The sequence below is a fragment of the Lepidochelys olivacea genome (assembly GCF_965140295.1).
Source record: "Lepidochelys olivacea isolate rLepOli2 genome assembly, chromosome: 2".
Classification (NCBI taxonomy): domain Eukaryota; kingdom Metazoa; phylum Chordata; order Testudines; family Cheloniidae; genus Lepidochelys; species Lepidochelys olivacea.
The window spans coordinates 159,982,434-160,010,196 of record NC_140412.1 but is presented as its reverse complement, the minus strand read 5'-3'; the positions used below and the strand labels follow the sequence as shown (position 1 = coordinate 160,010,196).

The following is a 27,763-nucleotide window of genomic DNA, read 5'->3' as shown; positions in this document are numbered from 1 at the left end:
GCTGCTCGGCAGCTCTCCAACACCACTTTCTACAAGCCATTACCCTCTGATCCCACTGAGAGTTACCAAAAGAAACTACAGCATTTGCTCAAGAAACTCCCTGAAAAAGCACAAGATCAAATCCACACAGACACACCCCTGGAGCCCCGACCTGGGATATTCTATCTATTACCCAAGATCCATAAACCTGGAAATCCTAGGCGCCCCTTCATCTCAGGCATTGGCACCCTGACAGCAGGATTGTCTGGTTATGTAGACTCCCTCCTCAGGCCCTATGCTACCAGCACTCCCAGCTATCTTTGAGACACCACTGACTTCCTGGGGAAACTACAATCCATCGGTGATCTTCCTGATAACACCATCCTGGCCACTATGGATGTAGAAGCCCTCTACACCAACATTCCACACAAAGATGGACTACAAGCCATCAAGAACACGATCCCTGATAATGTCACGGCTAACCTGGTGGCTGAACTTGGTGACTTTGTCCTTACCCATAACTATTTTACGTTTGGGGACAATGTATACCTTCAGATCAGCGGCACTGCTATGGGTACCCGCATGGCCCAACAGTATGCCAACTTTTTTATGGCTGACTTAGAACAACGCTTCCTCAGCTCTCGTCCCCTAATGCCCCTACTCGCGCTATATTGATGACATCTTCATCATCTGGATCCATGGAAAAGAAGCCATTGAGGAATTCCACCATAATTTCAACAATTTCCATCCCACCATCAACCTCAGCCTGGTCCAGTCCACACAAGAGATTCACTTCCTGGACACTACAGTGCTAATAAACAATAGTCACATAAACACCACCCTATACCAGAAACCTACTGACCGCTATTCCTACCTACATGCCTCCAGCTTTCACCCTGACCGCGCCACACAATCCATCGTCTACAGCCAAGCTCTGCGATACAACTGCATTTGCTCCAACCCCTCAGACAGAGACAAACACCTGTAAGAATGCTTGATAGAGATCTTGTAACTACAATACCCATCTGCGGAAGTGAAGAAACAGATTGATAGAGCCAGAAGAGTTCCCAGAAGTCACCTACTACAGGACAGGCCTAACAAAGAAAATAACAGAACGCCACTAGCCGTCACCTTCAGCCCCCAACTAAAACCCCTCCAACGCATTATTAAGGATCAACAACCTATCCTGAAGGATGACCCAACACTCTCACAAACCTTGGGAGACAGGCCAGTCCTTGCCTACAGACAGCCCCCCAACCTGAAGCGAATACTCACCAGCAACCACATACCACACAACAGAACCACTAACCCAGGAACCTATCCTTGCAACAAAGCCCGTTGCCAACTGTGCCCACATATCTATTCGGGGACACCATCACAGGGCCTAATAACATCAGCCACACTATCAGAGGCTCGTTCACCTGCACATCCACCAATGTGATATATGCCATCATGTACCAGCAATGCCCCTCTGCCATGTACATTGGTCAAACTGGACAATCTTTACGTAAAAGAATAAATGGACACAAATCAGATGTCAAGAATTATAACATTCATAAACCAGTCGGAGAACACTTCAATCTCTCTGGTCACGCGATTACAGACATGAAAGTTGCTATATTACAACAAAAAAAACTTCAAATCCAGACTCCAGCGAAAAACTGTTGAATTGGAATTCATTTGCAAATTGGATACAATTAACTTAAGCTTGAATAGAGACTGGGAGTGGCTAAGTCATTATGCAAGGTAACCTATTTCCCCTTGTTTTTTCCTACCCCCCGCCGCCCTCCTCAGACACTCTTGTTAAACCCTGGATTTGTGCTGGAAATGGCCCAACTTGATTATCATACACATTGTAAGGAGAGTGATCACTTTAGATAAGCTATTACCAGCAGGAGAGTGGGGTGGGAGGAGGTATTTTTTCATGCTTTGTGTGTATATAAAAAGATCTTCTACACTTTCCACAGTATGCATCCGATGAAGTGAGCTCTAGCTCACGAAAGCTTATGCTCAAATAAATTGGTTAGTCTCTAAGGTGCCACAAGTACTCCTTTTCTTTTTGCGAATACAGACTAACACGGCTGTTACTCTGAAACATAAAGAGAACTATTTTTCCCCAAAAGGCAATACATTTTACTACTTCTGCCCATGCTGCATTTAAGACTTTTCAACCAATGAGGAGAAATTTTGTTGTGACACACAAAAGTGTGAGAATGAATCAGGGGGATGGTCTGTAGCCTCAGAGAGCCAGATTCTGATAGGTTTCAGAGTGGTAGCCATGTTAGTCCGTATCAGCAAAAATAAGAATCCGTGTGGCACCTTAGACTAACAAATTTATTTGGGCATAAGCTTTTGTGGGTTAGAACCCCCTTCATCAGATGCATGGAGTGAAAATACAGGAGCAGGTATAAATACATGAAGGGATGGGGGTTGCTTAACCAAGTGTGAGGTCAGTCTAATGAGATAAATCAATTAACAGCAGGATACCAAGGGAGGAGAAATAACTTTTTGAAGTGGTAAGAGAGTGGCCCATTACTGACACTTGACAAGAAGGTGTGAGTAACATACTTGAATTCCAAGTTTTTGTGTGTGTTTGCAGTTGTTTAGCATATCTTGGAATATATTGTCACTGATTTTTATATACATCTGATGGGAACTACTTGGTGCTTTAGAAGAAGGAGACTGTAAACTTGTCAATAGCAAGTTATTCTAGTAAAGAAGGCTGAATTATGGGGCATAACATTTTATATTTGAAGTGTCTTAAAATCTTCTTGAATGCAGGAATCTGCACATACTATTTCAAAATCTTTTGAGAGGGGGATAATAGGGCCCCTTTTAAATTTTGTTCCCTCCAAGTTTCTCCCTCACTCCCCAGTTGAAATATTATGTAGCTATGTCCCTAAAAATGTGGATTTAGACTAGAATGTCTGCCTTGACTTTAGTGTGGTACCACAAATGTAGACGCAATGAACTAAAAATTGTACCTACATTTGATTTAAAAATTTCCTTTTGACCCATGTCTGCTATCTTGTATTAGTATGTATTTCTAGTCATATCTAAGGTTACTCAGTGTGTTCCTTTTCAGAATATAACTGCATGAAATATAAAAACCATAGTTTTCTGTAATACAGTCAGTTAATTAGACCCCTGTTTGAATGTTCTATCATTGTTGATTTGTTGTGTGCTTTAAATTCTTTTGTTAGACATGCTATAGACGTGTCAGTAGGGATTTCCTATTACCAGCCTGGTGGTGGTTTACTAGTTCTGGAATGCTGCCAGGTAGTATCAAGAGACCTGCACCCCTCATCTTTCAGTGTTTTAATGCTGGGCTTAGTAAACCTCAGACCTGTGTGTTCAAATTCCCTGAGCCGGAATGTGTTTCAACCTGTGTGCTTGCACAAGAGTGGAAGAGCAGAAGGCACCTTTTGTCTCTTTGCCATCGACTAGGGAGCAGCCACTGTGTTTATACATGTATTCGTATATTCTCCAAAGCTTGGGGGCAGGGGGTAGGGTGACCAGATGTCCCGATCTTGGTTTTTTTTTTTCTTATATAGGCACCTATTATCCCCCACACCCTGTCCCGATTTTTTTACACTTGCGATCTGGTCACCCCGCAGGTGATGGCGGAAGAGGTGGCCCTGTCTCCTTACGCTTTGGCCAGTGGAGCAGGATTGCTGTGTGGAGGAACACATGCTGTACTGCTGCATAGGTTCCCCCACTTCATATGCTCCCTCGTGTGCCTCTCATGGAATTCAAGTTAAGTCAACCAGGCTGTCTCCAGGGACTTATGCTTTTGTGTAGCTCTTTTACGTCAGATCTCTCATTGGCTGTGACTTGAAGGCCATAACCTAGTCCCCCAGCTGTTGCTATAGACAATACATTTCTCATTGTCCCTCAGGTTATACATATTCCTCTAGTTTTGCAAACACACCATCCTTCCTACTGCAGCTACCCACCATAACTGTGTGGACCAAATGATGTGCTCTCATCCCATCCAATCCCATTGGTGTCAGTGTGGTTGTATAAGTGTAAAATTAGCACCAGATTTGGCTCTGTTTTATTTACTAATCTTATCACACTGCCAGATTTTCTCTGTTCTTCTAGCTGTCAGCCTCTTTCGTTGCAGCTTCCACCCAGCTGCAAGCAAAGACTAGTACTGGCATAGCTTGTATTCAGCAGTGGAGGGTTCTGTAAGCATGGCATAGCCAATGTATTCCTGACACATCCAGCCACCTGCAGCTTATGATTGGAGTTTCATTAAGCTTCAAGGCACACTATCCCAATAACCCCATCTCAGTAACGTTTTTTTGTTCATGTATACAGGTCTCTGAAGTTTGAATAGTGTTACATCCATCAGATATTAACTCCAGCTCTTATAATGAATATAACTTGTAGATTTAATGTTTTCTAATGCTTCATTTAATGTGTCAGTATTAGACATGTTTTTGAATACTCTAAAAGCCCCTTGAAATCACATCCTATGGGATCTATGTGACTATTTCTGAAGAAATCGCTCTTCTTCAAAAACCAGTGAAGTCTACATAGCACTAATGGATTATGGATCAGATTGATCAGCCATGATATTCATGCACAGCATGTTGGGGTGGGGAGAGTCATGTGTCTCTGCAGGGGTTTGACCAAACCAGTTGCACTCTAGAAGACAATGGAAACTGCACTTGCTGTAAAAGGGCTTTGTATCTGACCCAAAATGAAGAAGTCACACCTTTTCCCATTGAGGTTAGTGAAATCATAAGGTGCTCAGCACTTTTGAAAGTCAGGCCACTTATTTAGGCTCCTAAATACATATGTAGCGGAGTTACCTAACTTTACGTGTCCAAGTTTGAAAATGTTAGTTCATTTCATTCTAAAGGTAATAGCCTCTTGTTTTCTAAGAAAATAACAATACATTGACAAAAAGGAGTAGTTTAGCCCTCTGGATTACAGCTGAACAAGAAACTGTCATAAGCACTACCGAGCTAATCTGGACATTTCGTGTTTGCATGAAGTTTGTTGCAAAGATAACCAATAATTGCAGGTTATTGTGTCTGGATAGCAACTCTTTTATAGTCCATAAGAAGGCTTGTAAGGAATCGCATACAGAAAGCTCAGTCACTAGCTATAGTTTACAGCAAACCGGCATAGTGTTGAGAGAACCCAGTACCTTGGCTTAAAAAAAAAAGGCTACTGTAAGTACGTACATGAAATAAAGATGAACCTCCATTAGCTGTCAATAGCATTAAACTACTTATAGTAATTGTTTTAACGCAGAAAAGGCTGTCCACCTATGTTTCTTAAACTATTTTCATATATATAGCCAGCCTTTGCTGGGGGTGGATGCTGCTAATCTGTTGCCTAAAAAACATTATTTCTATTTGTTCTGTTTAATTTTAAAATCTGTGACTATAGCAACAGGATTTTGACCATTTGTTGTCAATTTATCAGTTACACCGATCACTGAAGTCAGTGGGGCCACATGATTGTAACAGAGCGTAGAATCTGGCCAAGTATTTCCAATTCAGCAGTATTTAATCTGCAAACTTTTCAGGTCAGGGATTCAGTCTTTTTTATTTTTTTTTGTACAACACCAAATCAATAATAAATAATTACCATCACTAGAGAGTGGCTTAGGACCTGATCCTGCAAACTCTTATGCACATGAATAATTTTACTCAGATGTCTTCAATAGGACTCTTTTTGTGTATAAAGTTATGCATTGGCTTAAGTGTTTGCAGGATCAGGCCATAGTCTCAGTCTTAAAATATTCTCACATCCTATCCAGCTAATGCCAGGGGTGCATGTACACTTAACATGACACAACAATGAATTAAGAAAAAAGAATTAAAGGTGGCTCCACTCCAGCAAAATTCCTGTAGCCTTTTGAAATCAAAGGTTTTCTTTTCCATTCTACATTAAGGCTTCCTTCAAGTGAAAGTCAGGGCTGGCCATAAAACAATATTTGTTTTGCAAAAAATGTTGAGGTTTTGGTATTTTATCCTGAAATTCCACATCAGGACAAACTCCCAGGATCTTCTGAAATGACTCATGAAAAATGAGAGAGAGCAGCATAGCCTATATCCCAGTGGGCTGGGATATGGCAGACCCAGATTCAAGTCCCTGCTCTGTCTGACTCCAAATCAGGCTATTCTGGTGTGTCTCTTCCTGGTTTTGACCACAAATTCTATCCTGGACCTGAGAAACCTTCCTACAAAAGTTTCCTCAAAACTGATATGCTTCTGCAAAAAGTTTTTGTTTATACAAATCCGGACTTTTCTAAGGAGAAAACATTTTGAAAAATTCCCAACCAGTCTAGTGACATTAACCTCCATGTTAATCTATTCTGTGCAGCTTCTGAGTGGCTCAGAACTCTTATTGATCCTGGCAACAATATTAAGGTGACATTTTAGCAACAACAAACTGCTTTAGAATAATGTTTTTTCCTGTGTATGGGTAGCACTAATATACTTACATTCAACATCAGACAAACATTTTCCTGTTTCACCTGTCTTTTCCTTCAACAAACACACTCCTTAAACAGACTGTAGGGTCACAGCAGGCATGACAGTCCACCTGCCGTTTAGATTGTAAAATGCTCTGGGCAGGGACCATGTCTCCCTTCTACCTGCATGTCTTCCTGTATAACTCTGTAGTTTAGTCCAGTCCCTGCCAGGACTCAGGGAGACCCTATGTGGTGATATCAGGCAGCACAAGCTTTCTGTAGTTTGGTTATTACACAGAGGACCTTGCCTTTCTAATTTCCAGTCAGTCCTGTTTCTGCCCTACTACTGTGGACACAACGGAGACAACAAACAATGTTGATGTTTAACAAATAATTATATCAATAACCGATTAGGTCTGAGCTGATAAGTGAAAGGAGAATGGCTTTGCAAATGATTTTAAAAATGTACATTATATTACAATTAAGTCCCTGCATGCACTATTGTTAATTACCTAGACAACAGAAGCTTTCCAATTCACTTTTAACATAGATGTTTTAAAAAAATTTAATAAGCTTATTGTTATGCATACCACTGCTGCTGAAGCTTTCTAAATAGTTTGTGCAAAATTCTGTGCCTACCCCCCACTCCTTTGGGGCATTATTGTAAGTATGACTGAAAAGATCTCAGTGAAACTACTTTCCCCTTATTAAAGTGAATGGTTAAAAATATATAGTGGCAGAGCTCTGCAGGATATTATTTTGATACTTGGATGAGACTGTCAGACTGGACAACTGCAGCTGTGAAGCACAGTCTGACAAGACTTAACCAGTTAATAGCTAAAAATCTTTGGGGACATCTCAGAAATCCAGCTGAAACATTTTCACATTCACACTATTTTAAAAATTTCTTGTAACTGAAAATACATTGAGCCAGATTCATTGCTGGTGTAATTCTTCTGCAGTCAAGTGGACCAAATTCTTCTCTGTAACCCTGGTTAAATTCAGAGTAACTCCACTGAAGTAAATGAAGGTGCTCCAATATACACCATGGAAATGAGAGCAGAATTTGTCCTAATGGAGTTAGACTAGAGATTAATTTGGCCCGTTCTTTGTATTGTATTGATTTGCCTAAACATGTTTCTCAGAGTCTGCAATTAAGAATGTAATGTAAGTCCATTAGTGAGAGATTATATTGCCAGAAAATTTGTGTGTTGGATAGGGTGTTGTTAATAATTGCAAAACACTTTGCAATGGGAGAGGAACATTTTAGAGTAGGGTTCATATGATGGGATGTTCTGGCCCAAGAAGCTTTTATTTGTCAGAGGTATTGTTCAGGCATGTGTTATTTCAAGTGTTTGTGACCGTAGAATTCCTATCGAACATATTTCTTTCACATCAAAAACATGGTACAGTAGTAAAATAGAAGGAAATGTTGTTATATTATGACCCACAGCATGAAAGCTTAGATTCCACATTGTGTGCATGCTTTCCATTTTATTGGGTTTAGAATTTTTTTCAGTTTTTTACAAAATGATCCAGGTGCAATAGCTAAAACAACAAAATCAACAGTAGGACAAGAAACGGTGCTGTGTGTGTGTGTACACTCTCTCACAGGAGCTCCCACCCCAAACGTGTTGAGATGGCTTACTTGACATGATTCAATATTGTTTCTGTCCCTTCCCCCGCCTTCCATCGCAACACAATATTGCCATTCCTTGCCTTCTAAAGCATGTACTTTTCTCCTTAAGAATAGTATATAATACATCTGGTGGACATTTTTGCATTGGGTAAAGAATATGGTTTACAATGCATCGTTCTCTCATTTCCTGGCTAGGGCTTCTCGTGTGTGGATATTCTTGTTGTGTTGTCACCTCATAGTTTTTAGGTTTGATTAGGTGGCTTAATAGAATCATAGGACTGGAAGGGACCTCAAGAGGTCATCTAGTCCAGTCCCCTGTACTCATGGCAGGACTAAGTATTATCTAGACCATTCCTGACAGGTGTTTATCTAGATTCTACAAGAGGTTCAGGTGAATGCTCCCTTCCATTATATATGCTCTTTTCAGATAAATGTACATCTCTGGTTACAGTTGTAAGCCTGAAATATTTTAAACTGTCTAAGGTATGTGTAAACATGGCAGGGAGGTGGTGATGCCATCAGCAATCACTGTAGTTTTTCTACAGTCTGCTTGGAGTCCAGAAGCAACTCCTTAAAGTATTTTGTTTTGAATTAATCCAATCAGTAGTTGGGAGCTGAAGCAAAATTTATGAGCTATATTTCTAGTCTTCATCCAATAGAGAGCTGCTCAATTCGGAATCCCAACCACTCTTGGAGTTGGAAGGTGAAACATAAACTGATGAGATACATATTGCAGGTGCTCACTACGTACAGACAATGACCCCTTGTATTGAGGTGAGGACAAATGTTGCTTCAAATGATGCTTCAAATGATTTTTGAACAGTGAACTTCTGGAAAGAAGAAAATGTGACAGGAGATCATATCATGCAGAAAAAAGGTGGTCAATCTATGAATCTTCAGAAAAAAATCTCACCCCTGAGAAATGTCTTGCCAGTTATAAATGAATCCTTTTATTATTTCTTTTCCCCCAAGTTTTCTGTACTCCTATACAAGCGTGTGGATGGATCTTTCATGATTTGTATGGTAATGGGGCCATTTTGGGTCACTGTTCATCAGATATTTAACTCTAAAAGCAAACTAAGGAAGATAACAGAAGGGTGAGATCAGAGCCTTTCTGATTAAATATCATGCTGGCTTAAAGAGCTACTGACGTGGGCATTGAACAGTTTTGTGATAAGGCACAGATGGAAAGCAAGGTGGAAAACACATAAATCAGAAGACTCATGCCTCATTCATGCCAGGATTTTCTTAGTGTTTTGATTGCAGTGTGTGGCTTTTTCCCACTGCCAGAGGAAATTTGAATATAATTTCATTCAGTGATTTAAACACTTGGAGAGAAGCTTTAATAGGGAGGCTATCAATGCTTAGAGGAGATATTTTGCAAGGCACCGGATTAATTTAACTATTTCCTTTCTTTCTACTGGTGACCACTGCATTGAGTTTCATGTCTGGATGTTAGCTGCTTTAAGTCATAACCTTTTCTATATTCTGTATAATGATCCTCAATTCAGATGTGTACACTACCAAGTGTCTGAAGAGTTTTCCAGTTTTGAACTGGAAGACACCTACGTACCCAAAATTTTGTGGGAGCCACAAAATATCTTACAGGTTAAACTAATTCCAATTCTCACTGGATAGAGAAGCAACCGTAACTAGTTCTATATTTAGAACATTAACAGAAGTGGTAGATCAACATACTAGCACATACAGTAATATATGCAATCTGGGATTGGAGGGATGGTTAGGAATTCCCTTAATTTCTATGTTAGATTTTTTTCAATGCAAACCTAGTGGCTTTTGGTTTTAAATTGGACAAGGTAAGCAAAAGCATTAAGCAAGCTTGCTCGCTCTCTGAAGAGAGAAAGCATTGGATTATTCTTCTGGTATTTACAAGAGGGCATTTGTACAAATTGTCACCTTAAAGATCCATCCTACACAATTTTGAGCAACTTCTTTCCGAGTGCACTCAATGCCCAGTGACTTGTGCTAGTTGCTGGTGGTGGTACTTCAGCCAGCGCTGCTAGTGCTAGATATGCTCATTTGATCCTTTCAAATGTTTTCACGGCCTTGTAGTACTAGGAGCTATGTGAGAGGCACTTGGTGACTGTTTCTTGACCAAGAAATTCTTCCTTGTACAGATCTCACATGGCTGAATAAGCCATGAATTAAATTTGATTGCTAATATCTTCTTCCTGAATTCAGAGGGCCTGATTCTCCATTTTCTGCAGCTTGTGCAAGATGGGTGGCATCTGCCTGTCAAATGTGTGTAAAATGCTACCCGCTTTGCCCAGGTGTAAATGATTATGCAAACTGAAGGAAATGGAGAATTAGGCCCAAAATCTACAGTCTGCACAGTGGGGATTCTCACATTGAAAACCCCACTCCTTTCCTCCTTTTAAGAGCGGGGCAAAACCAGGGGAGGCTTGGACATCTTAAATGGTCTTTGGGTTAAATTTTGTTTTGCAAACCAGGAATGGTTTGGATAGAGGTGGCATTTGTCCAACCCCTCTGCAAAGTTTGGTTGGGGGTTGCTGAATGTCTCTTGTTTTGTCCCACCAGTAATCCTCTTTAATGTAAGATTGAGTGGTGTTCTTGTTCCCCCTTGCAGCAATCCTTCTGTAAGCTCTCGTCCCTTCTAAAAGAGCTAAGCAGGACTTTAAAGGCATGAGGGGGGGGAATCTTTTGGGAAGCCATTTGAACATATTCATGGGAGTGAGTTTTCCATGGACAGCAACAATTCTGTAAGGGAAATTTCTCTCCTGAGTTTCTTTTGAGGAACAATGATTTTTGAAGCATAGTCTATGTATTCTTGACCATAGTATCCTCTTCATACTTTTCACTTTAAAAAGGGGGTTTTGTAATTTACTTATAATTAAAAATCCAAGACCTTTAGAAAGTAAAACTGCTTTCATAAATGTTGCCTACTCTCATTGGAATAACAGGATTTGATTACAGATAGCGTTCAACTGAAAAGTTGAATTTTTAAATACATATTTTCATTGACATTCTGCTGTTGACACACATTCATGTAGGATACTACACCACTTAATACAAAAATAAAATTGAACACTATATAAATTGCAGAATGTTTCTCTTAGCACATTAGACGCTGTGATTCTCAACCAAATAGAGTAGTTTTGGTTGTATACCCTTCCTAAAATATTTTAAGACTTTTTTTAATAGCTTTCTGGCTGGAGAACCCAGTAAAGTGCCTGGCACTCATACTTTTTTAATAAAGCGCAGTACTTCATTTGAAGTTGAGGTGTTCAGCAACAGCATCGGGCCCAGCTGGCTCCATGAATCTGATTCCTACCAAACTGGTTCTCAAATGGATTGACAACCAAATATGGATGCGGTGCACTGCTGCTCATATTGCTTAAGGGGTATGTAATTAATGTTAGGAAAAAGGCCATGAGATGCTTGATTAAATGGTGCTACATGAGTGCAAACTTACTGAAAATATATGGTGATCTCAATCTCTTGTTATTACTGCGTTTATCAAACTCAAGGTTAAGCGGTTACCTGATTATAGTCAGTAAGTAGCTACATAAGAAGAAGAAATTTGATAGAAAAGAGCTCTATCCAGCAAACTAGGTGCAATAGCTGGAAATTGAAGCTAGACAAATTTAAACTGGGAGTAAGGTGTAAATTTAAACGTCGGAGTAGTTAACCTTTGGAACAGCATACCTAGGAATGTGGAGGATCCTTCAGCGCTCCATTTCAAAGTCTTTCAATCCACACTGGATGTGTTTCTAAAAGAGACAGTCTAGTTCACTGCAAGTAATTAGGCTTTATGCAGGATTTACTAGGTGAGACTTTATGTAGAGTTGGGCAAATAACTGATTTGTTTGCTTTTTGCTGGTAGTCCTGAAAATTTTTTTAAAGAATAATTCATGTCCAACTAAAAATTCCAAAAAAATGGAACAAAACTGAGAAGACAGCAATTCAGTTTCCAGTCAACTGAAGTGTTTCAATTTGGGGGCATTTTAAAAATAAAAACCAATGGAAGGGGGAAAGGGGGGGGCTAAAGTCACAAAATGACCAGAAGATGAAGTGGCTCCCTTGTAACCTTTAGCCTAATGGTGAGGGCACTGACCTGGGATGTGGAAGCCCCTGGTTCAGTTTCTCCTTCTGCTTGATGAGGGATCAGGGATTTCAGTTTTGTTCTCCCACGTTGCAGGAGAGTGCCGTCACCTATGGGCTCTGGGATATCCTGGGGCAGGGCTCCCTGCTGTTGAGAATGTTCTGTTGTGTATAAGCAGTTAGAGCAGGGACTTGAACTTGGGTCTCCTATGTCCAAGGGAAGTGCCCTAATCCAGGGGTTCTCAACCTTTTTCTTTGAGCCCCCCCCCCCCCCAACATGCTGTAAAAACTCCTCGGCCCACCAGTGTCACAACAACTGTTTTTCTGCATATAAAAACCAGGGCCAGCATTAGGGGGTAGCAAGCAGGGCAGTTGCCCAGGGCCCCATGCCACAGGGGCCCCACAAATCTAAATTGCCCAGAGCCTGAGCCCTGGGTGGCGGGGTTCAGGGCCCCAGGCTTCAGCCCCGCATGATGGGGCTTTGGCTTTTTGCCCTGAGCCCCAGAGAGTCTAACACTGACCCTGCTTGGCTGACCCCCTGAAACCTGCTCACGGGCCCACAGACCCCTGGCTGAGAACCACTGTCCTAATCAATGAGCTAAAAGTTTTATAAGGGAGGCACACTACCACCTCCTTTGTCCATTTTGTGAATGGCACCTGTGAATCCAATCCTTCCCCCCCCCCCCCAAAAAAAGGGTGTTTTGAGAATTTGCTGCATCGTTTTGTCCAAATAATTTCTGGTCAACCCAAACTGCGCGGCTCCAATTCTATGGTCTGTGTTAGGTGGGAAGTCAGAGTAATGACCTTCCTGGTCTTCAGTTTTTTATGTAAAAGGATGAGCAAAAACAAATGACCTGTGGACAGGAGGTACATCTGCTATAGCAGCTGTGTAGTGTAGTATTACAAGTTAACAAAGCCTGTTGCCTGCCCCTGTGTCCGTATGCATCTCCACAGCATAACGGTCTGACTGTCTCCACCAGTGCACAGATTTACCTTCCCCGAATCGTTCATCGAGACCAGAGGATTTGAATGGTCATGGTATTCAGTGGTGTGATTCTCCACAGTACTTTCTACTTCAGGACACTTTACAAAAGTGTAGACTCCATTGTCTAGACTCCAGGTTTTATATCATACTTTCCTATTTCATATCCGGAAAAATGTCAGCATTTGATGACTGTAGGTGGCATGTATAAAGAACAATTTCAAGACTCAGCAGTCTGGTGCAATTACAGTAACAGTTGTGAGAAAAGTAACCGTCTTGCAAACTGGTTTCAAGAGCAATGTTTCTGTACAGCTCTTTCTAGTGCAAAAGTAGCCATTTCAGGTGCAAAAGAGGTTTTGTTTAAAAACGGAAGCCTGTGGTACCTCCTAAATGTAATTGGAGTCTGAAGCTGGGTGGGAACTGGAATTTCCATCCCCGTGGGAAACTTTGCATGTTTGAGAATATTTTTACCCCAATTTGGAACAAAACAATTACACAGAGCTAGAACTGAACTCTGACCCTTGCCAAAATTTTGGCATATTTCCGGTATTTTCTGTGTCTGGTTGCAATGGAAAAACTATGAGCATTCTTGTGGTATTTGGGCATGCCTGCCTATTATAATTTGGGGTGGAGGAGGGAATTAACGAAACACTTTTGAACCTCAGAAATCTATATTGCTGTTTAGTTCTAGGTGAAGGTTCAAAGGAGATACAAATTAAGATGAGTACTGGTCTGGATAAATTAAGTAATTGGCTCTGATGTCAAATGGAAGGCCTTGTTTACATAATATTGCCATGGAATATTCATAGTCCTAGCTGTCACATCTATTTTAACATTTGTAAACCTGTATGTTGATGAAACATTTCACCCGCAAATGAGATGCGGCCACTTTTGAGGTGGAATGTGGCAATTCAACACACACCAGCTCAGGGAGGGAGGCAAAGTAAATGCTTATGTTCAGACTCAAGTATAGTTTTTAAAGTGACAGTGAAAGCTCAAAACGATGAGAGACCTTTTGGTTCTGGAAGGAAGGGTTGCCAATTTCTGTGATCCCAATCACAAGCTTTTTAAATAAGGTGATGTTCCATTGAAATAATAATAATCCACAAGATGAGGATCTGTGTGTGGTTTGTGTGTTAAATTCTATGACCCGCATTCAAATGTGCTCGTGTGTGTGTGTGTGTGTTTTTAAATAACCCCTTCTGAGCATGTTCTATGGGCTCATAAATAGCTTAGGAGCAAGTTTGAAGGCTGAAGTGATTAGTGCTCTGTGAGCTTCATTCTCGTCACAAAATAGTGTAAAATCAGGACACTGTTTCATTCAGTGGTGTTACACCCCTGTAAAACTGGTTAAAATGAGATCGGAGTCACCCTGTGCAGTGCCAGTTTGCATAGACTCTCCCTCACGCCATGCCTAGCTCTACGCTGACACTATTAATCTGTTACTTTCATGACTGTTGAGTTTGCTTACAAGTCTGAGATCTGAAAACAGCAAGCTTGTTCTCCACTGCATTGTGGTGTTGTCTGTTATAATGGGCATTGTGAACATACACTCAAGTCAGCGGCAGCAGTTTAATTCTGATTTAATAGCGTTTTACTCCACCTTAGCGCTCAGTTTGGGTGGGAAGAGGGTCCAGTGATCAAATTACAGGCTGAGGACTAGGAAGATCCAAGTGCAGCTATTAGCTCTACCACATTGTGTGACCTTAGGCCAGTCACTTTAAACCTCCGTGCCTCAGTTCCCCGTGTGTAAAGTGAGGCTAGCAATACTGTCTAATCATGGGCACTTTGAGGCTAACCTGGTCGATTTATGTGATGTGTTTGGGTACTATTGCAATGGGAGCCAGATAAGAACCTAGATACAAAGATAGATAATGGACTACAGTAGGGCCAAGATAGAAGAGGATCAGATAGTGCTCATATTAAAAATAATGCCCCTTCTTTGAAACCTAGTTTTGTTTTGTTTTTCATGCCCTCAGAGTCTCCACCTCCCAGTGGTTTTCAGTTCCTGAAGTGAAGATGGTTTATGGCAGCTCTGTTTGAACGCGCTCAATAAAAAGAGTGAAACATCTGTCATGGTTAGCACCGTTCTGCTGACCATCATACTCTACAACAGCTCTGACTTAGTCACACTGCTAAATCTCCCAGAGTTGCATCTGCCCTCATAGTTAGTATTTCACACCATGGCAGGCAGCTTTGGTCATGGAGGAAAGGGGACTTTATTTTAAAAAAATATATGCATTGTGTGTTTCTTATGCTTTACCTTTCTATCTGTTTTTGTTTAGAGAGGGAGCATAAGAGGAATGTCATAACTTGAACCCTGTTAAATTTCAAGGGAGTTGGGATTTTTGTGAAGGTGTGTGATAGAGTGGAGATGGGCCTAAGCTCAGATCTTGATTTGGATTTGAACTTTCCCAGAGTTTGAGGGTGTCTGTGGTCCCATCTGGAACCCATCTTTTAGCACAGATGGTGATATTAATGGGGGTGGTGGTGAAGAAACTTTCATAAAGGGGTGGAGATGAGGCTAGTCTGAGACTGCTGAAACAAAGAGCCCCAATGTTTCCCTATACTTAACGAGGATTTTGGAGATCAGTGGTGTCGAAGCTGTGGCCTTCAGGCTACTTGTGACTTGAAGGTTACTTGTGGTCCTTGAGGCTTTCAGTTGTGGCTCTTGGTGGACAACTGTTAAGGAGAAAAATTGCATTTGTTTGAAAATTGAAGATTTGATCCCTCAAACTGTGCCCTGCAGTTTTTAAACTGAAGCGTTTGAATCCGCTCCATCCCTATGAGGAGGAGAAATGGGCTTCCCCTCCCCTGAGGGAGAGCGGGATAGAAGCTCAGCTGGCTCTGCCTGATTCAAGGAGGGCACCTATCAAAAGTTGGTTCAGCTTCTCTCTCACACATGGCCATGCAGGATAGCAGAGGAGAAACTGAGAACCAAAAGCCAGTTATGACTCCCTGATTGACAACCCCAGGGCAGGTTAGAGCAGCCTACAGGTTGCTCTAACTTATGCTAGCTGGTTAGGTTTCCCCCAGGATCATAGGCCAGCTGGGGATAGCCAGAGCATAGAATATGCAAACTGCTGGTGGAGAGGGGCCATAATGTGGCCCCTCGATCAGGAACAAAGAAGGTAGGTGTAGGAACTTGTTATACTGGTTTCACGAGTGCTAGGGACTCCCATTGCACATGACTTTGTTCCTTTTGAGCCACCAAAGCAATGCAAAAGGTGTGGAGCAGGGCAGAGACTAAGGACAGATCTACATTACAGACCTACATCAGTATAACTAAGTCACTCACAGGTGTGAAAAATCTACAGCCCTGAGTGACCTAGTTATACTGACCTCGCCCCCATGTAGACAGCACCATGGCGGCAGGAGAACTTCTCCCATCCCTTCTTGGGGAGGTGCATTAACTACATCAATCGGAGAAGCTCTCCTGTCGGCATTGTAGTGGCTTTGCTAAAGCGCTATGAAGACAAGCCCTATGCCTCAAACAAAGTACTGATTATGGCCCCTTGAGAATAACGTGTTCATTCCTCAAATTGAAAAGATTGGGCACCACTGTTCCAGATTATAAGGATCCTTCCCTTTTTTCTTATTCTCTTCTATCTTCAGGAATCACTGTTCAGTGAGGTTAAGTGCCCCTGTGGTTTTCTGTTTGCAGTGTTGTTGTAGCCATGTTGGGCCCAGGATATTAGAGAGACAAGGTGGGTGAGGCAATACATTTTGTTGGATCACCACCTGTTATTAAGAGAGACGCTTTTGAGCTACACAAAGCTCTTCGGGTCTGGGAAGGGTCTTCAGAATGTCACAGCTACATACAAGGTGGAACCGATTGTTTAGCACGAGTTGTTCACCTTGAGTGAGCTCTTACAATATGTGTTAAGTGGCCCATTAACACCTGCAGTGATGGGACAAAATTCTACTCACCTCACCCACCTTGTCCCTGTGGTTCTCTGTCATTTGGAAGAATGTGCTCTTGGAATTGAGGTTCATTTGAAGATTGGCAGAAAATAATGGGGCACATTGTGCTCCGTCCTTTTTCAAGTCATTTATCACATCTTAAAACTCTCATCTCTTCTAGCTGGTTTCATAAAGGAAGGTATTTTTTTAAGATAACATTTCCATGCTTACTGAGAGATGCAGGAATGTTCTCCTTCTCTTGGAACCTTAGCATTTTTAGGGTAGACTCAGACTTTAAGGCTAGAAGGGACCATCATGGTCATCTAGCCTGACCTCCTGCACATTGCAAGCCACAGAACCTCACCCTGTATTACTCCTGTAATAGACCCCTAACCACTGCCTGAGCTACTGATGTACTCAAATTGTGATTTAAAGACTTCAAGTTACAAAGACTCCACCATTTACACTAGTTTAGACCTGCAAGAGACCAGTGCCCCATGCTGCAGAGGAAGGTGAAAACTCCCAGGGTCTTTGCCAGTCTGACCCGGGGGAAATTTCTTCCTGACCCCAAATATGGCAATCTGACCCTGAATATGTGGGTAAGACTCACCAGCCACATGCCTGGGAAAGAATTCTCTATAGTAACACAGGCCCCTTCCCATCTAGTGTCCCATCACCAGCAGTTGGAGATACAGTAGAACCTCAGAGTTGTGAACACCTCGGGAATGGAGGTTGTTTGTAATTCTGAAATGTTTGTAACTGACCAGAACGTTATGGTGGTTCTTTCAAAAGTTTACAGCTGAACATTGACTTCATACAGCTTTGAAACTTTACTATGAAGAAGAAAAATGCTGCTTTACCTTTATTATTTTTAGTAGTTTACATTTAGGTATGATCATAGAATATCAGAGTTGGAAAGGACCTCAGGAGATCATCTAGTCCAACCCCCTGTCAAAGCAGGACCAAATTTAACACATTACTGTACTGTATTTGCTTTTTTCTCTTTTTTTTTTTTGTTTGGGTTTTTTTGAGTTGATTTTTTTGTCTCTGCTGCTGCCTGATTGTGTATTTCCAGTTCCAAATGAGGTGTGTGGTTGGCTGGTCAGTTCGTAACTCTGGTGTGCATAACTCTGAGGTGCTACCGTATTTGCTGCTAGCAGTTGCAGAGCAGCTATCCCCTGGTTTTGTTTAAGTACTCAAGCTTCTGTGCACCTTTTCTATTCCCAAAATGTGTGCCAAGGACTTTTCTCTTATTATTTTAATAAGCAGTTCTTATCCTGCCTCTTCTTTCTTCCTCCTCCAAGATTCCAGTACATTGAAGATTGTGTTGGACCTGTTATCCGTGTGATACAAGGTGTTCAGCTTTGAGAAACTTTTATTTCTAGAAAAGAAGTTCTGTGGAGCGGACTCACTTTCCTCAATCTCTGCTAGAGGGGCCATGAATCTGTTTACTTTGCATAGAGTCTAAATCAGGAATTTTCAAGAGAGCCTAATGGAGTTAGGTGCCCAACTCCTATTTACTTCTACCAGGAGTTCAGTGCATAACTCTCTTAGGCCCTTTGAACATCCATCTTAAAGTTCCCTAAAGTTTTCTATTTTGTGGATGACTTCTGCAAGACCACCTGAGTCACAAAAAAATTTGATGGACTGAAGTTGTTATAGCGGTTTCCCTGGTTGCTGCTATTGTTTGTGTTTTATCTCCCATGCCGTTCTGCAACAGTCTGTAATTTTCTGTTTTAAAAATTTGCTCATCTCCAGGGCCGGTAATCTATATTCCCTGTACTGTGTGGTGCACCATGCAGAGGAGACCAAACGATGGGGCAAAGCTGTTGCCCATGCAATAGAAAAAGATGATTACACAAAAATATATTCCACCCCAGCACGGGCTCTGCATAGTCACTATCACTCCCTCTGCCAAACATCCATGCTGTGAATGAGAAGGGCGCAAATAGAATGGGACTAATGAGTCAGGGAAAAGCTGCACTAAGCAGCATAAATTGAACTCCATGGAAAAACCTAGGAGTAGTTAATTCCACTTTGAGCGGCATTCATTAATGCAGGGGTCTCGAACATGCAACTGCGGAGTAATTTCCTGCTGCTCACCATAGTTGCTGACTCCACCGGCAGCCAAGCTCCCCTCTGAACTATCTTCCCCCCCCCAGGGTGCTGCATCCCTGCTCCTCCGCCTACCTCCCAGCGCTTCCCACCACTAAACAGCTGTTTGGCAGCGCTTAGGACTTTCCAGGAGGGAGAGGGGAGGAGCGGGAACGTGGCACACTCAGGGGAGGAGGCAGAGAAGAGGCGGGGCCGGGGCGGGGATTTAGGGAAGGGTTTGGAATAGGGGCAAGGAGGGGGCAGAGTTGGGGTGGGAACTTTAGGGAAGGGGTTGAAATGGGGGTGGGAAAAGGCAGGGCAGGGGCAGGGCCTCATGGAGTAGATGAGCAGTCTGAGGTATGAAGTTCAGCATGTATGATTCTTTGCTGTAAGTAGTTGGGAAGAATGTTTTTTAAAAGTGGCAATGTATTTTGTGTGAATAGTTACTTTAAAAAGTTCCTGCCATTACAGCTATGTTGACAGACTGTTAGTGTAGATCATCATCAGTGTTACTGACCACATAAGGAATAGTTACAGGTGTTTATATTTTATTAAAACCCTCTTCACATTACAGTTTTAAAAAAGTTAATATATTGACTTTTAATAGCATACTATATTACTCTTCATTTTTTTTTCATTTTTAACTATACTTTTGTGTCTTTGTATGAAAAGGTTTCAGTGATGTGGCCCTCGGGCCAATGTACTAGTCCTCATGTGGCCCTCATGGTGATTTGAGTTTGAGATCCCTGCATTAATGCAGTGCCCTTGGTGGCTCTCCTCAGTGGAATCACAGAATAGTCAGTAGCTTGGTGGCCAATGGCAGCGCAGAGGCGAAGGCCAGCTTCGTGAATGGCAGGGTTTCCCACAGATTCCTCCCCACCCGACAACTTTGTTTGGCATTTTGGCTCTGCTCCCAGCCTTGTCTACTTGATTTTGGAGGAAATGTGTGTCTTAACATCTGCCTTTTTGATTCCCTAGGAGCACTGTGACTAATTTGTTCCCCTCTGTGTGTTTTTTATGCAGGAAGGGACTGTACAGGTCTTTGGTGTAGAGTCTTTCTTCTTAGTGTGTATACAGCACCTAGCGTAACAAGGCTATAGTCACTGACTGGGGGCTCTAGGCGCTACCACAATATAAATAATTCATAATAGTGGCTCCAAATATATTTGTTGTGTTTGTTCTAAATGGTGGTGGTGTTTTATTTGAGTTTAATTAACAGTTCTTCATATTGTGAGACAGCATCCTTAAATACAGTGCCAGTCTCTCACCTTGTTGTATGCCTTTTGTTTAGGAATCCTTTTGGTAAGCTTCCTGCATCCATCAAGCTTGACAAGTAACCCACTGGGCTGACAGATGAGAGAAATCCCATATTTTTAGAAATATTTATTAATAAACTTATTACTCCCTGGTAACGCAATTCAGTAGGGGTTTTTGTATTCCACTGTATACATTTGTCAAGTTTATCCATTTCTGTCATCAAGTGATGCAGGGAATGCTAAATGTGGAATTACTCTGGGTAGGCACCCTTAACCAGAAATCAGCAGCCAAAGTATTTGTTTATACCGCGGTTCTGGTGAATGCCTGCTATCTACCCCTTCAGAACAAACCTATCCTTTCCATAAACTCTCTCTCAGTATGGTTCTGCTGTCCTTTTGAAATGCAGGGCATTTGTCTCTAAAGAAGAGTGAGTGACAGAAAGTATAAATCAATCTTCACATTTAGGAGCATGGCTTTTCTCCAAACAGGTGCACTGTTTTGTTTTTTTTTTTGGAGAACATGTTGGATGTGCTTAGCCTGGTCTGTAACAGATTGTATGATTATATTCCACAATGCAGAACTAACACTTTTCTTTCCAGAACATGGTATAGGCCCAATCCAATCCTTTTTTATGCAAGCAAAATAGGAAGCAAGGACTGAATCTCTTTTATGCATAAAAAGGTCATTTGCTCAGATCAGGGTTTAAAGCCTTATTTTTGCTCGAAGTGACTTTTCATAGAATCATAGACTTTAAGGTCAGAAGGGACCATTATGATCGTCTAGTCTGACCTCCTGCACAGTGCAGGCCACAAACTCTCACCCACCCACTCCTGTAACAAATTACAAATCTATGTCTGAGCTACTGAAGTCCTCAAATCATGGTTTAAAGACTTTGAGGTGCAGAGAATCCTCCAGCAAGTGACCTGTGCCCCATGCTGCAGAGGAAGGTGGAAAAAACCCCAGGGCCTCTGCCAATCTGCCCTGGAGGAAAATTCCTTCCCGACCCCAAACATGGGGATCAGCTAAACTCTGAGCAGGTGGGCAAGACTCACCAGCCAGACACCCAGGAAAGAATTCTCTGTAGTAAATCAGATCCCACCCCATCTAACATCCCATCACAGGCCATTGGGTATATCTACTGCTAATAGTCAAAGATCAATTAATTGCCAAAATTAGGCTATCCCATCATATCATCCCTTACATAAACTTATCAAGCTTAGTCTTGAAGCCAGATATGTCTTTTGCCCTCACTGATTCCCTTGGAAGGCTGTTCCAGAACTTCACTCCTCTGATGGTTAGAAACCTTCGTCTAATTTAAAGTCTACACTTCCTGATGGCCAGGTTATATCCATTTGTTCTTGTGTCCACATTGGTACTGAGCTTAAATAATTCTTCTCCCTCTGTGGTATTTATCCCTCTGATATATTTATAGAGAGCAATCATATCTCGCCTCAGCCTTCTTTTGGTTAGGCTAAACAAGCCAAGCTCTTTGAGTCTCCTTTCATAAGACAGGTTTTCCATTCCTCGGATCATCCTAGTAGTCCTTCTCTGTACCTGTTCCAGTTCGAATTCATCTTTCTTAAAGATGGGAGACCAGAACTGCACACAATATTCCAGATGAGGTCTCACCAGTGCCTTGTATAACGGTACTAACATCTCCTTATCTTTACTGGAAATACCTTGCCTGATGCATCCCAAGACTGCATTCGCTTTTTTCACGGCCCTATCACATTGGTGGCTCATAGTCATCCTGTGATCAACCAATACTCCGAGGTCCTTCTCCTCCTCTGTTACTTCCTAGTGATGCCAAGGTCATTAATAAAAAGATTAAATAAGATTGTCCGAAAACCGATCCCTGAGGAACTCCACTAGTAACCTCCTTCCAGCCTGACAGTTCACCTTTCAGTGTGACCCGTTGTAGTCTCCCCTTTAACCAGTTCCTTACCTACCTTTCAATTTTCATGTTGATCCCCGTCTTTTCCAATTTAGCTAATAATTCCCCATGTGGAACTGTATCAAATGCCTTTCTGAAATAGAGGTAAATTAGATCCACTGTTTCCTTTGTCTAAAAAAATCTGTTTACCTTCTCAAAGAAGGAGATCAGGTTGGCTTGACATGATCTACCTTTTGTAAAACGATGTTGTATTTTGTCCCAATTACCATTGACCTCAGTGTCCTTAACTACTTTCTCCTTCCATTTTTTTCTAAGACCTTGCATACTATAGATGTCAAACTAACAGGCCTGTAGTTACCTGGATCACTTTTTTTCCTTTCTTAAAAATAGGAACTTTTTTAGCAATTCTCCAGTCATAAGATACAACCCCGAAGTTTACAGATTCATTAAAATTTTTTGCGAATGGGCTTGCAATTTCATGTGCCAGTTACTTTAATATTATTGGATGAAGATTATCTGGGCCCCCCGATTTAGTCCTATTAAGCTGTTCAAGTTTGGCTTCTATCTCGGATGTGGTAATATCTACCTCCATATCCTCCTTCCCATTTGTCATGCTACCATTATCCCTAAGATCCTCATTAGCCTCATTAAAGACCGAGGCAAAGTATTTGTTTAGCTATTGGGCCATGCCTAGATTATCCTTAACCTCCACTCCATCCTCGGTGTTTAGCGGTCCCACTTCTTCTTTCTTTGTTTTCTTCTTCTTTATATGGCTATAGAAACTTTTACTATTGCTTTTAATTCCCTTTGCAAGGTCCAACTCTACATGGCTTTTGGCCTTTCTCACTTTATCCCTACATGTTCTGACCTCAGTAAGGTAGCTTTCCTTTGCTAAATCCCTCCCATCTTCCACTCCTTGTAGGCTTTCTGCTTTTTCTTAATCACTTCTCTAAGGTGCTTGCTCATCTAGCTTCGTCTACAACTCCTGCCTATGAATTTTTTCCCCTTTCTTGGGATGCAGGATTCTGATAGTTTCTGCAACTTTGACTTGAAGTAATTCCAGGCCTCCTCTGCCTTTAGATCCACAAGTTCTTCAGTCCAATCCACTTCCCTAACTAATTTCCTTAATTTTTTAAAGTTAGCTATTTTGAAATCGAAAACCCTAGTCACAGATCTGTTTTTGTTTATCCTTCCATTTAGTTTGAACTGAATTAGCTCATGATTGCTCGAACCAGGGTTGTCCCCTACAACCATTTCTTCTATGAGATCCTCACTACTCACCAAAACCAAATCTAAAATGGCATCCCCTCTTGTTGGTTCAGCAACTACTTGGTGAAGGAATCCATCAGCTATTGGAGCCAGGAAAATCTGAGCACTATTATTATTACTAGCACTTGTCCTCCACTCTATATCTGGGAAGAAAAAGTCTCCCACGATCACAAAATTCCCATTAGTATTTACTTCATTAAAAACATTAAAGAGGTCTCTATCCATATCCAGATTGGATCCCAGCGGTCCATAGCACACTCCAAGCGCTATCCCAGGGGAGGCTCTGGTAGCTTTCTTCCCCAATGTGATTTTTTTTCCCAGTAAGACTCTCTTATCCATTCCATCACTTCTTATTTCTTTACAGTCTACCTCATCATTGATATACAATGCTACTCCACCAACTTTGCCTTTATTTCTGTCTTTCCTAAACAGCACATACCCTTCAATACCTGTAGTCCAGTCATGGCTACTATTCCACCATGTTTCTGTTATCCCTATAATATCTGGTTTCACTTCCTGCACTAGCAGCTCTAGTTCCTCCGTCTTGTTACCTTGGCTCCTCACATCAGTGTACAAACATCTTAATTTTTGCTGTTTGGCCTTGCTCACATTCTTTACCCGGTTAGGCACAGACATTCTACTGCCAGTATCACCTATTAGACTGGTATGTACACTACCGTTCCTCCTTATGTCCATTCTCCTGTCCACGGCTGTGTCCTTTCTTTCTTCATTTTCGTCCCTCTCCATGTTAAAATCCGGCATGGAGATTATCTGGACATCTCCCCCGAATTCCTAGTTTAAAGCTCTCTTGATCAGTTGTGCTATCCTCCATCCTAGAAGTCTTATTTCCCTCCTTACTAAGGTGCAGTCCATCCCGAGAGAACAGTCCTCTGTCCATGAATGCTTCCCAGTGGCCACACATGCCAAAGCCCTCCTTATAGCACCGCTGCCTGAGCCATCTGTTGAGCATCATAATCTTGTCACACCTTTGTTGCCCTTCTGTAGTAACAAGAAAAATCTCACTGAAGATCACCTGAGCCTCGATTTCCTTAAGCGTCTTCCCCGGCTTGGCGTAGTCTCCCTTGATATGTTCCAGCGAGAATCTTGCCGTATCATTTGTTCCCACATGGAGGACGATCAGTGGATTCTTTCCCATCCCCATTAGGATCCACTTCAGCCTCAGGTCCACATGTCGTATCTTAGCACCCGGCAGACAGCACACCTTTCTATTCTCTGGATCAGCTCTTGTTATAGTCCTCTCTGTTCTTCTCAGTAAGGAGTCCCCAATCACGTAGACTTGCCTTTTCCTGGCAATGGTGCGATTCTCCAGTCTATCCCCTGTTCCCTCTGACTGCAAGTCCTCTCGATTCCTGTTGTTCCTTGTAAACCTCTGCCATCCATCCCATATCCTCCTGGGGCTCATATTTGGTGGTGTCATCTCCATTGACTCTTGCCCTCTTCCTATAGGACTAGCTGCTCTTCTCTTCTTCCTTGCCCTCTCACATTCAGTGACCACCTGCTGTGCCCCTTCTTCATTTCCAACTCCGCAAACCTGTTCCTGAGTTCTGTTTCTCCTTCACTAGCCCGTCTTTTCCTCTGCCTGGTTCTTAGTCACATGCTTCCACTGTCCACTTTCCTCACCCAGCAGTAGCCCCACAGAGTTCTTTGGTCCTGCTTCCATCTGCAAGTCTGAGCTTTTCCCTTCAGCATCCTCATGTCTTTAATCCATCATCCACTCAAACTCCATTCTAAACTCAACCAGAGTTTCCACCTGCATCTCCAATCCTCAGATCTTTTCTTCCATCAGCTCTATTAGGTGGCACTTCATGCAGACAAAACCCTTTTCAGGTACCCCCTCCAGGATCATGTACTTGCCGCAGCATTTTACATCCAGTCATCTTCAGTGTGTCTTCCACTGCTTGGGTCAGTACTACTGCTGCCTCTGTGTCTGTCTTCGCCTTCTCACCTAAGTCCTCTTAGTCCGGGAAACACAAACCAAACCAAAACACCACCACCCACAGCAAAACAAACCCCCAACGAGCACCAAAACACTGCCAGACCACCACAGTCCCTTCACTAGCATGTCTGTTCCTTTGCCTGTCTCTCTCTTAGTCTTCCCCCCAAATTTCCCTACAAACTCTCACTCAAACTCCCCTGTTTACAGCTCTGTTTGCTGGCTCCTGTGCTGCTGCAGTTTTTCTTTGACCACCCCAGTTAAGAAGAGGAGAGGGATAGCTCAGTGATTTGAGCATTGGCCTGCTAAACCCAGGGTTGTGAGTTCAATCCTTGAGGGGGCCATTTAGGGATCTGGGGCAAAAATTGTAATTGCTGTGCAGCCACACCTATAATTGACTTCCAAGGGAGATGCATGCATGCAGCAGTTAGGGTCAGAACAAAGGTCCCATGATGCTGCTATCTGAAAATTTTGTGATCTATATCCATTTTGTAGTTTTTCAGGTAACTGGTAAAGATACTTTATTTTCATCGGTAGCCTTGTTCGTATTTTTTCTACCAGATGATTGTTGATTTATAAAGTGAACATAATCCGTCCTAAATACCAGTACTTGTATTGTTCAAGCAGTGAACTTTCCTCTATACTGAAATGATTCCATTCCTAAGTGTACTCAGCACTTGCTATCTAAGCTAGTTCTACGCCCGTCTGAGTAGCTCATTCTCAATACCTTCGTTACTGATCTTGTAGGTTAGAATTGTGTGATGCTATTTCAAAAATCACTGTAAAGTCCTTATAAAATATGTCCCCTTAGGTAGATCAGTATCTCTTCAGAAACCATGCTGGATCTTCATCACATGGTTCTTCTCTAGCTGTCGCACTTGACTGTCCCTAATTAGTGCTCTCCCACTGCTGAAGCCTTGTCTTTAGGTCAGAATATTTTTCTTCCTTTTCTAGTTACCTTCTTAAATATGAATTTCATGTCCGACTTTCTGTGCCGCATTGATTCCTTCATGGGAAGATTCTCTTTCCAGGGAGATATCTGTAAAACTTTGTATTAAACGTTGTATGCCAAGATCCTTTAGAAATCTAGGCGATGTTGAAATTAGAAACTCAACTACAAAACTATCTCTTATAGTGTAATCTGCATTTCTTCTTTCCTTGAGAGACCCTGTTTTTTTACATGCTAGAGTTCAACTGTTCACTCTTCTTTTGTGACTATGTAGGCAAATTCTCAGTCTACCTGCTCTGTCCTTATCCTTCTCATCTGCCAGAAGAACAAACTGACTCTTTCAGTGACTTTCTTGTTTCTTTAACCTCTCTCTTTTTGGGGCACTATATTGCAAACCTCTGTACAGTACTCCCATTGATTTCAATGAGTGCTCATTCATGGAGAGACTGCTCCTAACTCTCACTCTTCCATCATTCTGCATCTCTGATTTTTCTGTTTTCTTTACTTTTCACTTTTTTTTACGTCAATATCTATAAATAAGCCTTTTTAATCACAATAAAACTTAATTTAAAGAATATTTCTGTGAAGTCCTCTGGTTTGGCTGCTTCCTCATTCCTATGTTCTAAGTCAGTGGTTCTTAACCAGGGGTACTCAGGGGTACTCTTCCGGGCACTCAACTCATCTAGATCAGTGTTTCTTAACCTGGGGGTTGCAGGTCCCAAGGGGGTCATGGGATGGGTTTGGGGGAGTTGAAAGAGCAGGGCCAGCATTAGGGGGTGGCAAGCAGGGCTTCAGACAAGGCACACAAGTGAAAAACAGGTTCAGGTATTGCACTGAAATAGGAGTACAATATCTATATTCCAATTTATTTTCTAATTACATGGTAAAAATGAGAACGTAAGTCATTTTTCAGTAGTAGTGTGCTGTGACACTTCTTTGTATTTTTATATCTGATTTTGTAAGTAAGTAGTTTATAAGCGAGGTGAAACTTTGGGTACACAAGACAAATCAGACTCCTGAAAGGGACACAGTATTCTGGAAAGTTTGAGAACCACTGTTCTAAGTGATGTAGGTGCCAGAGTCCCACTTTCTAGCTGATTTAAGCACTTTGGGTTCCTAAATCCCATTGAAAGCAAGTGGGACTTAGGTTCGTAAGTGATTTAGGATTAAATTTTCCAATGTGTTTAGGTAGGATTTTTAGAAGCACCTAAACAGATTAGCCTTAAATTCTCTGGAAAATCTGGCCTCTGGGCACTCTTTAAAAAGCTACCCTGTATCTCTTTGCTGTATATCAATCAGACAGACCGAGAACAGATACAGATCT

At 41.9% G+C, this 27,763-nt stretch overlaps 1 protein-coding gene across 8 annotated transcripts in view; it reads left to right on the top strand.

Annotated features, from left to right (window-relative positions):
- LOC311516291 (poly(rC)-binding protein 3-like) overlaps positions 1–27,763 on the top strand; it is a 723,448-nt gene that overhangs the window by 194,542 nt on the left and 501,143 nt on the right. The gene's annotated exons all lie outside the window — the stretch shown is intronic.